Source organism: Garra rufa, chromosome 18, assembly GCF_049309525.1.
Source record: "Garra rufa chromosome 18, GarRuf1.0, whole genome shotgun sequence".
Classification (NCBI taxonomy): Eukaryota; Metazoa; Chordata; class Actinopteri; order Cypriniformes; family Cyprinidae; genus Garra; species Garra rufa.
The window spans coordinates 34,610,239-34,627,274 of record NC_133378.1 but is presented as its reverse complement, the minus strand read 5'-3'; positions in this window follow the sequence as shown (position 1 = coordinate 34,627,274).

Below are 17,036 nucleotides of genomic sequence, written 5' to 3'. Positions count from 1 at the left end.
CTTCTACTCATCAATACTGCATTTATTTGATAAAATATTCATGATGCAAAGCTGAATGTTTAGCATCATTACTCCAGTCACATGATCCTTCAGAAATCATTCTAATATGCTGATTTGCAGAAACATTTCTGATTATTTTCAATGTTCAGAATTATGAGTATTATCAACATTTTTGCTGAATAAAAAGTAGTATATCACGGCTTTTTAAAAAAATCTTAAGCAGCTCAAATGTTTTCAGCATTGATAACATTAAAAAATGTTTCTTGTCAGCATATTAGAATGATTTCTGAAGGATCATATGACACTGAAGACTAGAGTAATGATGCTGAAAATTCAGCTTTCCATCACTGGAATAAATTACATTTGAACATTGTTATTTTAAATTGTAATATTTCATAATTTATTCAATTTTTTTTACCAGCACCATATGGCTTCAAAAGAAATATGGAGTACTTTTACAATACAGCTATGGTGTTTTTTTGTCTTTTTAGAGCTCGACTGTAAGCATGGTCTCCACGGGTCAGGGTTTGGCTCTGCGGAACAAAACATTACCCTTGAGAAGTGAAACCCGATACATCCTAGGCCTGACACGCACGTCCCAGCTGCTCCGATAAGGCTTCACCAATCCCGTCATGAAAAGCAGATTCATCAGTTTTACGAGACGCTTCACGCCCAGAGGGTTTCAGAGATTTAAACTGCACTACATAAACCCGAGGACAAAGATTTACAGGAAAGTGAGATGAGTCACGATTACGGTGAATGAGGGGACTGTAATAGGTGCAGGCATTGCTGTCTGCTTTGATTTGTAACATTGTGATCGCAGAGGAATTTTCGAGGTGAAAACCTCTCGTGAGCGCACACGCACGCACACTCTCAGAGGAAATTAGAGTCAGAACGCTGACTCACATAAAAGATCAGAGCACAGGTGCGCAGTCCGCATGCATTTCACTAGAAACATCTTTGGTTAAAGACTAACATCTTGTTTTGGCTTGTTAAAAGCATGTGTACATGCAGAAATGTTTTACAGGAATAATTCCACTGAATCACAAAATTCTGTTATAATTTTTTTAGTGTCACGCTCCTAACCTGTATGCTATTTTCCATATACTTAATAGGGATGAATGATATTGAACGAAAATAGTTCATACAAACCAAAATTTATTCAGACACCATCAGTTTATTCGTTATAGTTTAGAAAATGGTCATTAATTATGACGGGAATGCAGAGTTAAACTGTATCAGAACAAATTCATCTTTATAATGTCAGATAACTTTGATAGGAAGGTATGTAATGGCTTACAATCAATCAAAAATTCAGACAACTGTTACTATGACAATACTTACACAACTATCAATATTTTGTTGACAAATTACCAAGCAATACCTTATTTTGTTCAGTCTCTGGTCTAAAACGTCGCATTAGCAATTAAAGAAAAACACTTAAGCAAATCATGGTCAGGTCAAAGTGTTTGAATAATTTTTGCTCCCAAATTTTTATAAATTTAACTGGAAGTCCACTGTATGAAGAATTTTTAGGTATGTCACAGTTTACAGCTTGTTACCTATATAAAAAGACACCTGTCCACAGAAGCAATCAATCAATCAGATTCCAAACTCTCCACCATGGCCAAGACCAAAGAACTGTCCAAGGATGTCAGGGACAAGATAGTAGACCTACACAAGGCTGGAATGGGCTACAAGACCATTATCAAGCAGCTTAATGAGAAGGTGACAACAGTTGGTGCGATTATTCGCAAATGGAACGAACACAAAATAACTTTCGATCTCCCTCGTTCTGGGGCTCCATGTAGTATCTCACCTTGTGGGGTTTCAATGATCATGAGAACAGTGAGGAATCAGCCCAGAACTAGACAGGAGGATCTTGTCAATGATCTCAAGGCACCTGGGACCATAGTCACCAAGAAAACAATTGGTAACACACTACGCCATGGAGAACTGAAATCCTGCAGAGCCCGCAAGGTCCCTCTGTTCAAGAAAGCACATGTAGTTTGCCAATGAACATCAGAGGAGAACTGGGCGAAAGTGTTGTGGTCAGATGAGACCAAACTCAAACTCTTTGGCATTAACTCAACTCGCCGTGTTTGGAGGAGGAAGAATATTGCCTATGACCCTAAGAACACCATCCCCACCGTCAAACATGGAGGTGGAAACATTATGCTTTGGGGGTGTTTTTCTGCTGATGCACCGCATCAAAGGGACAATTGACTGGGCCCCAAGTACTGTCAAATCTTGGGTGGGAACCTCAGCCAGGGCGTTGAAAATGGGTCGTGGATGGCTATTCCAGCATGACAATGACCCAAAACACATGGCCAAGGCAACAAAGAAGTACATTATGGACCTGGAGTGGCCTAGCAAGGTCTCCAGACCTTAATCCCATAGAAAATCTGTGGAGGGAGCAGAAGGTTTGAGTTGCCAAACATCAGCTTTGAGACTTTGGAGAGGATCGTCAACGAGGAAACGGGGAAAAATCCCTCCTGAGATGTGTTCAAACCTGGTGGCCATCCAGAAGAAACGTCTGACCTCTGTGATTGCCAACAAGGGTTTTGCCACCAAGTACTAAGGCATTGTGAAAGGGTCAAATAATTATTTCCCTCATTAAAACGCAAATCAATTTATAACTTTTTTGAAATGCGTTTTTCTGGATCTTTATGTTGTTATTTTGTCTCTCACTGTTTAAATAACCCTACCATTACAAGTATAGACTGATCATTTCTTTGTCAATGTGCAAATGTACAAAATCAGCAGGGGATCAAAAAAAAAAATTCACAATTGCACATCACAACTTTATTTCTCAAAATTGCCAATTCATATGCTGCAATTGATTTTATATAACAATTGCAACTTTATTTCTCATAACTGCAACTTCTTTTCTTAGAACTTTGTTTGTTACAGTGTGACTATATATCACAATTTTAAATTAATTTTTTTAGAACTGCAACTCTATGTGTCACAATGTGAGTATTTCTTATTTCGAACTTTATCTCGCAATTTTTTCCCATAAAGTTGAAAGTTGTGGAAGCTGAGGAAAAATAATGATTTTAAGTTTCAATCTCTTCTTTATACAAAGCTATTGTATGAATTCTGAAGACTTAGAGTGATAGTTCGCCCAAAAAATGAAAATTTGTCATCAGTCATTTCCTTACCCTCAAGTTGCTTCTTTCTTCTGCTGAACACAAAAGAACACATTTTGAGGAATGCTCATAGACAATTTGGTTACCAACATTCATCCAAATGTTTAACGTTGAGTTTGAGTAAATGATGGCAGAATTTTCATTTTCTGGGTATACTATCCCTTTGAATACAGCACATAAGTAATATGGACTACTGGATGGTGCTTTCTTTGTTATTTTTGGAGCCTTTAAATTCTGTGTGTTTACTTTATGGTTTTATTCTATGGTAAAGTGCAGCCTGAACAGGCAAAATATATCCTTTGTGTTATATGGAAGTAATAATCATACATAAAGCCATACAAGTTTGAATATGATGTTAAATAAGGTAAGAAAACTTAAATTTGATCAATTTACTTACCAGTGACTACATCATCTTCAATTATCTAAAATGAACAAACATGGCTGCATTATGTTTTGTCTGAATGTCTTAGTCTCCCTCATTCCCTGACTTATTTCGCTCGTTTTCTCTGAGAATCTGGAAGATGGGCTCAAGCCGTGTGACCTTTTCTGTGGAAGTCACAGCTGATAGTCATGTCACTGTGATCAATACCTCCGTAATGCATTTCCCACACTGCTCTTCTATCTCTCTCTCGAAGGCTCTTTGTCCCCGTGTCCATCTGCAGAGATTTCTTCCTCGTTCTGACGTGGCACTAATAATGAAGCATTTCATCTGCACTCACCTTAAATATTGTAGGAACTCCATGCGGCCATGTGACAGGACGCCTGTCATGGTCACTTAAGACTGATGTGTGAACGCTGCCACTAAAAAACACCTAAATCCCTGAAGATGGGGAAAAAAAAAATCAGTGGTTATATATGTTAAAAAACATTTCTTGTTTTCTTTCTAAATTCTAAATTAAATTCATACTAAACATAGCCTATATATGCAAAGAAAGAAAGAAGAAACAACAACAGTGGACTAAAAGATGAATTACCAGTACTATTATTTCTAAATTTTAAATATATAATATATCAAAATATATGTGACCCTGGACCACAAAACCAGTCTTAAGTCGCTGGGGTATATTTGTAGCAATAGCCAAAAATACATTGCATGGGTCAAAATTTTAGATTTTTCTTTTATGCCAAAAATCATTAAGAAATTAAGTAAAGTTCATGTTCCATGAAGATTTTTTGTAAAATTCCTACTGTAAACATATCAAAATGTAATTTTTGATTTGTAATATGCATTGTTAAGAACCTAATTTGGACAACTTTAAAGGTGATTTTCTCAGTCTTTTTGATTTTTTTGCATCCTCAGATTTCTGATTTCAAATAGATGTATCTCAGTCAAATATTGTCCTATCCTAATAAACAATACATCAATAGAAAGCTTATTTATTGAGCTTTCATATGATGTATAAATCTAAGTTTTGTCAAATTTAACCTTATGACTGGTTTTGTGGTCCAGGGTCACATATATATAAATACTTTCTGTAATAAATAAATATATATTTGTTCAAACTTACAAACTATAGCACACACACAACAAAGAGCTAAATGATCGTTTGGGTCCCCGCAGCCAAAATATAGTAACAAGACAGAAATGTGAATAATAATTGCTTGCTATTTTTTCCACAACTAAATTATTTTTCTTCAAAACATCACAACTCTGTACTGAATTAAAAATCTTCAAAGTCAAAGCCACTAGCACAAATCTTAATTAAATTCCGTTAAAATAAACAGTCTGTGATAGGACACATCATCAGCATTATCTGTCAGTGTTGTTAACTACACATATTTTAATTCAATGCAGTGAAGACAGACTGTTAGCAATGTTTACAAAGCTGGTTATTCCCATTTTTTTGTGCAAACTGATTTTCTGCTGAACTGAAGCAAAACAGCACATGATAAAATCAGCACTACAAACAGGAGAAAGTCCTCAGTTACTGACACAGCAGATTTCAGCTAAGCTGCTAGCTGGTAATTGCTGCTTAACAACCGTCACATGAACGATTCCAGCTCCTATCTTATCTTCAATCACAGACAATCAGACGGCTGGTTCATATGCAGAATATATTCAGCTTTTGACAGAGATACAGTTGTTGACTCATTGTTATTAGTGGTGCTTACCAAGTCAAGCATCATTATTACTATTGCCCATACTTGGTATTAGAGACTCTTACAACCCCTGCGACACTTCAAATTATGCTTGATTTACAATTTCTGCCTGTCAGATGAAAAAAAATAAAATAAATAAAACAATAGATTTACATTGCAACTCCTATGCCTTAAAAACTACATAACAACATCCCATCAACTACTCAGAATACACAGCAATGCCCAAGCAGCCATCAGCACCCATCAACTTCACAGTTGAAAAAAGATAGAAAATTTCAATGACGAGGAACCGTCTCATAAATTACATAAAATGCTATCAATGGCAGGAAGTGATGCCTCATAAACGGCGGGAAATTCAGTCAATGGCAGGAAGCGTTATCTCATAAATGAAGGAAGATTCTGTCAATGGCAGGAGGCATTATCTCATAAATGACAAAATTCTGTCAATGGTGGGAAGTGTTATCTCATAATTGACGGAAAATTTGTCAATGGTGGGAAAGCGTTGTCTCATAAATGACTGAAAATTTGTCAATGTTGGGAAAGTGCCTCATCAATGATGTAGAATTCTATCAACGGTGGAAAAGTGTTGTCTTACAAATGACTGAAAATATTATCAATGACAAGAAAGCATTATCTCAAACAACAGAAAAATCTATCAATAGTGGTATGTGTCGTCTCATAAATGACAGAAAATTCTGTCAATGGCAGGAAGCATTATCTCATAAATGACAAATTTCTGTCAATGGCGGGAAGTGTTATCTCATAATTGATGGAAAATTTGTCAATGGTGGAAAAGCGTTGGCTCATAAATGACTGAAAATTTGTCAATGGTGGGAAAGTACATCATAAATGAAAGAAAATTTGTAAATTGTAGAAATCGTCTCATAAATTTCTTAAAATTCTATAAACAGCAGCGAAGTGTTGTCTCACAAATTACTGAAAATATTATCAATGACAAGGAAGCATTATCTCAAACGACGTAAAAAATCCATCAATAGTGGGATGCACCGTCTCATGAATGACATAAAATTCAGTCAATGGCAGGCAGCGTTATCTCATAAATTACAAAAAAAAAATTGTCATTGGTGAAAAGCATTATCTCATTATTGACGGAAAAGTTGTCATTGGTGGGGAAGCATCTCATAATTGACGGAAAAGTTGTCAATGGTGGGGAAGCATTGTCTTAAATGACTGAAAATTCCATCAATAGCGGCGAAGCATTACCTCATAAACGACAGAAAATTCCATCAATGGCAGGATGTGTCGTCTCTAAGGTTGGGTATTGAGAACCAGTTCCATTTTAGAACCAGGTATTCGATAAGACACGTGCATTTCGCAATGGCGTAGGTTTTCATCATCTCATAAACCACAGAAAAATCCATCAATGGTGGGATGCCTGGTCTCATAAATGACAGAAAATTTCATCAATGCTGGAGAAGCATTGTCTCATAAATGAGAGAAAAATTACATAAATGGCAGGAAGCATTATCTCATAAATGACTGAAAATTTGTCTGGCGGGAAGCGTAATCTTATAAATGAAGGTTCTGTCAATGCTGGGAAGCATTATCTCATAAATGACAGAAAATTATGTAAATGGTGGGATGCGCCATCTCATAAACGACAGAAAATGATGTCAATAGCAGGAAGTGTAATCTCAAATGACAAAAAAAAATCTGTCGTTGGTGGGACTCATCATCTCATAACTGATGGAAAATGATGGAACGGTGGGGAAGCATTGTCTCATAAATGACAGAAAATTTTATCAACGGTGGCAAAGTGTTGTCTCACAAATGACTGAAAATATTATCAGTGGCAAAGAAGCACCTCATAAACGACCGAAAAATCCATCAATGGTGTGATGCATCATCCAAAAAAATGACATAAATGGCAGGAAGTGCTATCTTAAATGACAAAAAAAATTGTCATTGGTGGGAAGCATCATCTCATAATTGACGGAAAATCTGTCAAAGGTGGGGAAGCGTCTTCATAAATGACTGAAAATTCTATCAATGGCGAGGAAGCATTATACGATGGAAAAAATACATCAATGGTGGGATATGTCAACTCTTAAATGACAGAAAATTTCGCCAATGGCACACAACCACACAGCAACTACTCAAAATGCTATAGTATCTGGGTGACAAGTCACATCACCACATAATGTAAAAAATAAAGCAATTCTTGATTTGTTTAATTGCATTCAAAAGAACATTATTAACTCAATTTATAAGGTCACCTTGAAAATGAGTTCGTTTTGGTTACAGAAATGCAATTTTTTAAAACATATAACTGCTATTAGCTACAAAATATAGCAAGGATTCTAAACATTAGCTTAAAAATTATTCACCTGAGTCTCAATTCAGGCTGTCAATAACAGACATGTCAAACACACGCAGCTTTGTGCAAAGCAATCAGATGTGTAATAGCGTGACGGCCGAACACCCGCTACGCTACGTGAGATGGGAAATAATAACTTAAGAATGAAGATTAACAGTCTTTGATTTAGCTGTTCCCCATCCACCCACCTCGAGAAAACTTTAATCACCAAAGGTTAAAGAATATTAAAGTTGTGCAGCAGTAAATTAGCAGAAGAAAATTGAATCATCCATGTGGATTTTAATACGGAAAGATGAGGAGCGCAAGAGCCGGCGCTCACGGGGAATCATTTCCGTCATGACAATTTACTGAAGAAGAAAAAAGAAAGAAATATTGGACAAAATCTTTCTCTGCAATATCTGCCTAAAAGCAGGTCTTGCCTCCCCTTCATGCAGTTTGGACAGGATTCATTAGGTCATTTCACGACCTTCCAGTGCCGCCCGTATCTCAGCTTCAGCGCTGATAAAGAGCAACTCAGAACAAATAGGATTTTTTGCGGCACATGGTCCCCTGATGAAACGCATTTGTTTCACCCGGCTTCTATCTGTTCCTCCAGAGATGGAGAGAAGGAGAGAGAGGGGGGGATATTCTAGGTGTCACCCCTGTGTCACAGTGCCAGTGCTCATTCTGGGAAATTTAATTATCGCCGCCAACAGTATGAGGATCCGCGGCCACACAAACTGTGTGTGTCACGAACACCGGCTAATGCAACACTCCTCATCCGCCCCCTCCCACAGTCTGTGGCCTACTTCTATCATTAAAACACACCGCGACAACAACACAGCCACCTGCGACAAGACAAAGTGTGATTTAAACAGCTCCTGCTTGTAAGAATCCACCTTTTAATTTGATAAGTGTATAATCACATTAGCAAACATCAGCAAAAGCATTTGCCACACTCTGAAGAGATAAGTGGCAGGAAATATTGTCTCACAATCCTTTATAAGAAATACACTTTCTCCTACTGTAACTGGAAAACTGGTACAAACCTCCTCAAAAAGCTGTTACAAACTACCTGGTATCCACATAGCAACATCCCAGCCACCACACAAAAAAATCATAGCAACCACATCAAGTCCTGGCAAACGTTTAGAGAAACCACATAGTGAAAATCCACACCTGAAAAACCACATAGAGATACCTCATCAACCACCCAAAACCCCCAGTGCCTAGTAACCACATAGCAACATCCCTAAAATCCACCCAGAACAGCATTGCCACACAGCAACACGCTGGCAAACATCCAAAACACCACATCAACACCCTGGTAACCAACTGGAACACCCCAGCCTAGCAATCACATAGAAATGCCCTAGAAAGAACACTACAGCCAGAACACTACAGCAACCACATAAGAACAGCCTAACAAACGCATAAAACATACCAACAGCCACGAAGAACACATACCATAGCAACCGTACAGCAACACCCCGATAACTGCTTAGAACACGCTAACCATGCAATAAAATAGAAACGCCCTAGCAACCAGTCAGAACACCATAGAAATCACATAGCAACACCCTGGCAACCACCCTCAACACCATAACAATCACATAGCAACGCCCTGTTGCTATCCTGCTATCCAGCCTAACAATCCGTTAAAGGATTGTTAGGCTGCATTAATTAGGTCAACCGGAACCGAAAACACCTCCCATAACACCTGATGCACTCGTTGCATCGTAAAAAGAATGGCATCTACGCTAATATTAGTCTGTTTCATTCTTATTCCGAGGTCACCGTAGCCACCAGACCCAGCCTGTATCCAGATCAGATGGTCACTCCAGTCCCCCGGATCCAGTCCGTACCCAGCTTAGATCATGGATCACCACCTAGAGATGACTTCAATAGCCGTGGATGTCAACCAGATGAGCTCCAAGGCGGATCATCAATAAAGACCTCGCCAACCTTGACGGCCATCGGCGCTACACCACAGGATCCTGATGAGTTCTCTACAATCAGACATTGGTACAAACTGTTGTTTGGTCTGGCCAGGGGAGAACTGGTCCCCCGACTGAGCCTGGTTTCTCCCAAGGTTTTTTTCTCCATCTCTGTCACCTGTGGAGTTTTGGTTCCTTGCCGCTGTCGCCTCTGGCTTGCTTAGTTGGGGACATTTTCCAGCGATATCGTATACTATTTGAACTGAACTGACGATGATATCACTGAATTCATTGATGAACTGCCTTTAACTGAAAATTGATTGTTACAATAATGCGTTACTTACACACTATGGTGCTGTTTAAATACTGTGCAGTTGCTTTGACACAATCTGTATTGTAAAAGGCGCTATATAAATAAAGGTGACTTGACTTGACTTGACCCTGCCAGCCCCTTAGAAACACCATAATAACTACATAGCAACACCATAGCAACCACTCAAAACACCACAAAAGCGCCCAGTAACTGCTTACAACACCCTATCCTATGAATTACACAGAAACACCCTAGTAACTGTTCAGAACACCTTAGCAATTACATAGCAACAGCCTGGCAATTTATCAAAACATCAGAGGAACACCAGGTAACTACTCAGAACACCCTAGCCTAGCAATAACATAGAAATGCTCTAGCAACCAGCTAGAACACCACTGCAATCACACAGCAAAACCCTGACAACCACTCAAAACACCACAAAAATACCCCAGTAACCGCTCAGAACACCCTAGCCTAGAAATCACATCGAAACACCCTAGCAACTGTTCAGAACACCTTAGAAATCACATAGCAACACCCTAGCAATAACTCAAAACATAACAGCAACACCCCAACTGCTCAGAACACCCAGGCATAGCAATAACATAGAAACACCTTAACAACCACCCAGAACACCATAGCAATCACATAGCAACACCCTAGCTACCACCCAAAACACCATAACAACCACATAGCAACACCCTGACAACTGCTCAAAACACCACAAAACATCACAGTAACCGCTTAGAACGCCCTAGTCTAGGAATCACAAAGAAACACCATAGCAACCAGCCAGAACACCATCACAATCACATAGCAACACCCTGGCAACTAGCCAAAACAGCATAACTACATAGCAACACCCTGGTAGCCACTTGAAACTCCATAATAACCACATAGCAACACCCTGGCAACCACTCAAAACACCACAAAAACACCCCAGTAAATGCTCAGAACACCCTAGCCTAGGAATCACACAGAAACGCCCTAGCAACTGGTAGAACACTTTAGCAACCACATAGCAACACCCTAGCAACCAAACACCCTAGCACTATAGGTCCTCAAAAAGAGTATTAGTAATAGTAATTGAATAGTTTAAATTATGTGAATGTTTTATTAATTATAAAATTCATTTTGTAATTATCCTTGCATGGTATCTTTGCAAAAATCTGAATTACATGGAATTCAAAATGCATATAACAAGTTAACCACATTATAAATTAAAAATATAAATGCAATCTAAGACATAAATCTAAGTTAAATGAATCTAAATTACATTAAAGATAAATTAAAACGAAACTAAACTAAATGAAAAATATTTTACAAATCTTAAATAAAATATTAAATTTCATTAAAATGAAAATTAAACTAAACTATTTAAATTGAAATATTAAATTTAATTAAATTACATTTAAATTAAGTCATATAAATAAAATCAATCCTGTGGAAGAGTCTGAATTAATTTAGACAAGTTTGTGCAAACTCCTCTCAGATCAAATGAATCAAGTGTGAATTCATTTCAGTTAGCTGTCAGTATTATTACAGTGCTGTACCCCAATTTTAGGATTCATAGCAAATCTGGCCTTCAAACTATGAACAAATCAATGACCTAAACCCCTTTGCACAACCCGAGGCCCCGGTCCCACATAGAGCACACATGAGCGGCCCTGCGTGAGTGTGATCCCCACGGATGAAGCCCAGTCACAGACCACTATTATTAATTAATTGTCAGGCGAGGTAATGAGCTCTGAATGAGGAATCCTTGCTGAGTTGTGAAATATGTGCTGGCTGAAGTAAAGTGACTGTCAGCAATACTGCAGGGACCCGGAGTAGAACGACCTCTCTATACGCTCTTGTGAACGCATTCTCTTAACCCGGGCCAATTTGTTTCAGGTACAGCAGCAATTTATCTACGTCTGAAAATATGGACAGACAGTGCTTGTGTATGTGTGTAGCATGTTGTATGGTCAGCAAGAAAAAAGATAGAATGCACAGGGAGTAAAATATTTGAAAAATCTTCTACTTTTCCTAGTCTCTCCCTGTTTTTTTTTTTTCTAGGGGCTATCAATTAATTATATTTAATTTAACTCTACATATATGTTATGTGAAAATAATAATAATAATAATAATAATAATAAATATCTAAAAACAAAAAAATAATAACGTAATAAAATTGTATATGTAATTAATTAAAATGTACTTTACTAAATGTAAATATACTTAAATATAACAGTAGATATAATTATAGAAATATAAATTAAATAATTGATTACTTAAAATAAATGAATATACACATATATAAAACTAAATGTACTATATTACATAGTTATATCACAATTTAAATAATATACTATATCGCATATAAATATATGTAAATATAATATAGCAAATGGAATTATAATAATATAATGTAAGTACATATTTTAATTATTACATTATTATTATTATCATTATATTAGATTTAAATATATTAGATTTTATTTCAATTTAAATATATTTGAATGAAATAATATCTAGGAATAGTAATTGTAATAAAATGTAATATTTTATTAATTAAATGTACTTTACTAAATTTAAATATTTAAAAATAATAGTACATTTAACTATTAATATAAAATATATAATTAATTATATAAAAATACATTTACAGGCTATACATTTATATAAATGTACTATATTACATATTACATTCTTATATTACTATTTAAATAATATACTATATTGCATATATATATATAAAAATATAATATAGCAAATGGAATAATAATAATATATAAATACATTATTTAAATATAATAATAATAATAACAATAATAATATCAATAAATATTATTGTTAATAACAAAATAATAATTTAATAATAATTTAATTATTATTTTATTATTAACAATAATATTTATTGATATTATTATTATTATTATTATATTTAAATAATTAAATCCACTATATCATATATAAATATATTTAAATAGATTTAATATTAATATGAATAAAAAAGAATATTTATGAATGTGTAAATATAATTTAGCAAATAGAATAATAATAATAATTATTATTTTATTATTAACAATAATAATAAATAATATTTATTGTTATTATTACTATTATTATATTTAAATTATTAAATGCACTACATTATACATATATTTAAATAAATGCATTTGAATAGTAATATACATATATATTTTAAACATTTTAAACTAAAATATAACATTTAATTAATATAATAAATAACAATATTAATAATATTCAATATTAATAATAATAATATTCTACAATTTTATATTTCCATAATTAAATGCACTATATCATACAAAATTATACTTAAATAATATATATAGATAGATAGATAGATAGTGTAGTATATCACATAAATATGTTTAAATAATAGATTTAATTATTTATTTAAATATACAATTTTTTTTATTAATATATACACACATATATATATACACACACACACACACACACACACACACACACACACACACACACACACACACACACACACACACACACACACAAACACACAGAAATATATATATATATTCAACAAAATGTTCCACAATATTTTTCTTCCTGAGGTTAACTTACATTAGTGAATAGTGTATAATATATCATGTATATCACACCAAAAAGTCTCAAAAAACTCTTTCTTTCTAAAGATCAAAACCCAGGTTTCATATAATGTGCCAAAATGTCTCCAACTACGTCCTACTATTTCCTTATGCCTGGGATCCATTCTCATGCGCCTCATAGCTGAAGCCTCATGGCATCGAACAACATAATTACAAATCAGGCCTCTCCAAACCAGTGCCAGGGAAATGACACACACGCTGATAAAGATGACACAATGACGGGCCACCGGCTGACAGATTGTATACGCTCATGAATATTCACGACATCAGGGTCAAAAACCTCACAGTAATGCCGGGCTTCTTTCTGAAATGAGGAAACACAAACGCACACTCAGAAACACGCATCTCTCTGGAGAGATCAGGAGCGAAGACGGACAAATTGAGAGAGCGACAGTGATAGTGAGAACGCGCTAAATTCCATGGCCCTCTTTCTGCGTTTTGATTGGTGGTTGTGTAATTTGACGGCTGAGTTATAATGACCCTCGTTATCAGTCCATCAGGTGTGCGCTTCCAAAAGGAAGTAATGATTACACAAACACAAACACGGCTGAATGAAATGGCTTTCCCTCCTCAATCACAGCTGCTCGATCATATTACACAAACACATGCGCAGGGATTCCAGTCAATGCATTTAAATCACATGCAATTTTACACACACATATAACACTCCTCCTGCTGAATGTAAAGAGACGTTCATGTTATTAAACCAGCTGGTTTGAGAGCGCATCCAGGTAATAATCCTGCACACGGATACCTAAATAGGTAATTTAGGTAAAATGACAATTCTATCATCATTTACTCACCCTTATGTCATCCAAACTCCACATGCTGTTTCTGTGGAAGAGAAGTAGAGAGTTCTTGAAGAGGTATTTGAAGTTACATCAGAGGGGAAAATTTACAATTTTATCTGGAAGGAAGAAATAAAGTCAAAAAGAGTGAATGATAACAGAATTCCCATTTAAGTGTGCAATGTTCCTTTAAAAGTTTTGTTTTTATTTTTCCACAGAAAAATATAAATATAACATTAAATATAATAGTAGATGTAATTTTAATATAAAAAATGTAATATGTGACCCTGGACCACAAAACCAGTCTTAAGTAGCATGGGTATATTTGTACCAATAGCCAAAAATACATTGAATCGGTCAAAATGATTGATTTTACTTTTATGCCACTTTTTTTTTTACCCCAAACATTGGGATATTAAGTAAAAATCATGTTCCATGAAGATATTTTGTAAATTTCCTACCATAAATATATTAAAACTTAATTTCTGATTAGTAATATGCATTGCTAAGGACTTCGTTTGGACAACTTTAGAGAAGATTTTCTCAATATTTTGATTTTTTGCACCCTCAGATTTCAGATTTTCAAACAGTTGCATATGGGCCAAATATTATCCTATCCTATGTCCCTGATCTTTTAAAAACACTTACAATTTGATGCATTTGAAAACAAATATCCAGCTTAAAAATAACCCAATTATTGCACGTAATTATAACAATAAGGGCCATCTGACTGAGTCCAATTTACAGAAGTCAACATGGACATGTTTTTGTATGGCAACAAAATCGTTTACAGCAATAAATAATAAGTTCAGAGAAAGAACCATCAATGCATAATACCAAGCAGTTATTTTAACCAGAAATGGATTATAATGAGAAACAGGCCAGCCCCGCCAACAGTGAAATCTCTCTGGTACAAATTTACACTTCAAAAAACTGCACATTAAACATTAGACATTCTGATTGGCTGTTACTGTTGTATGCCATTATTTTGATGACATAAAATGTTTGCACTTGGTGAGCAACTTGTGCTATCTGTTGCTATTTTTACTGCAACACGAAAAAAAGAAAAGAAAAGAAAATTAAAGCTGCAAGCAACAATGAAAGGGCCCTCACACATGGGCTCACCGCCACCAGGTGGCTTTAGGAAAACAGCGAATGGTGGGCAATATGCTTTTAATATGGTAAATATAGGAAGAATATGTCAAAGTCATTTATATGTTCCAAACTTCCTGCTGCCAGCACTATAACTATAACTGAATGTTGGCATTCATATGGACTCTCACTAAACGTAAAGTTTGGTGCAGATTAGACATTGCATGTTTAAGTTAAAAAACAAGTCATTTCCTGTTGTCAGCAAGTGGCGCTATAACTATAACTGAATATGGGCATGGGCATGTGTTTAGAAAAGGACTCTTATTAAACATCTGAAGTTTGGGTCAGTTCGGACATTGCATGGCTGAGATACTACTTCTTTTTCTATGCCAAAACATCGAAATTACTCAAGCCGCCAAAGACACGCCCTTTAACGAAAACTCAAGATCTTTACAATTTGTCATCGTTAAGGCCTTTATATTAGACTGACCAAATATAATGTTGATGTCATTAAATCTCTAGGAGGAGTTCGTTACAGCATAAAACATGTTACTTCTTTCTGCCAGCAGGTAGCGCTATGATTATAACTGAATATGGGAATGTAGATGTCTTCAGGTCAGGAGTCAGGAATTGGGGCAGATTGGACATTGTATGTCTGAGTTATAACAACTTCCTGTTTCATGGCGAAACATCGAAATTTGTCAGGCCACCATAGACACGCCCTTCAATGAAAACTCAAGATCGTCACAATTTAAAATCACAAAAGGATTTAGATTACACTGATCAAAACTGGTGTTGATTTGAAAAAAATCTCTCAGAGAAGTTTGTTGAAATACGACACCTAAAAATGGCAAAAACTTTACAGTTAAAAATAAATTGAATTCATGTTGGGATTAGTATTTCGTACCAGGATTGACATATATCAGATGTCAATTTTCACCAGCGGTGCTCAAGAACTAACAAAATACTGATAATTTTCAGTTGAAGGGCAACAAGAGAAGCAATTTTAAGTCTTCACTGCTTACCTAGTGATAAGAAGAGGAGAAAAGAATGGGAAGACGCCTTCCTAAAGACCGGCATCTTTGTTCTCTCCACTTTAGCCCTGATTACTTTGAGGCTTTTAGTAGACCACAGCTACTGAAAGAGTCAAGAAAAGCTAGATGCGATGCTGGCAGGATGTAAACATGCTGGTGCTTGTCATGATGCCGCAGCCACTGAAGGAGTTTCTCAGTGTGGATTTCACTCAATATCCCGGGGTATCTATGGTATGGCCTATGCTTATATTCATCTGTAAGCTTTTTCAGTAGCTGTGGTTATCATATCAGTGTTTTATTTTATTTGTGTATTCAAAGTTGTATTGTGGTAAAAATAGCAACAGGTAGTACCAGTAGCCCACAGAGTAAAATCATTTTACATTATCAAAATAATAGCACCCCACCATAATCCCAAATATATGTATTAAACAATGTGGATTTTTTTTTTTAAAATAACATTAAATGTTTCATGGGTTTTCTACAACATATTTCAACAAGAGACCATTTTCTTATCTTAAGAACTAGTTAAGTCATCTTTAGCATTTACATCAACAGGACAAACAGGTCACACACCTACTTCATATTTGTTGGACCTGCATATCAAGTTTTCCCCGTGCAAAAGACTGCGAGTGATAGCGTGAGATAATGCTATTGTTGTGCTTGAG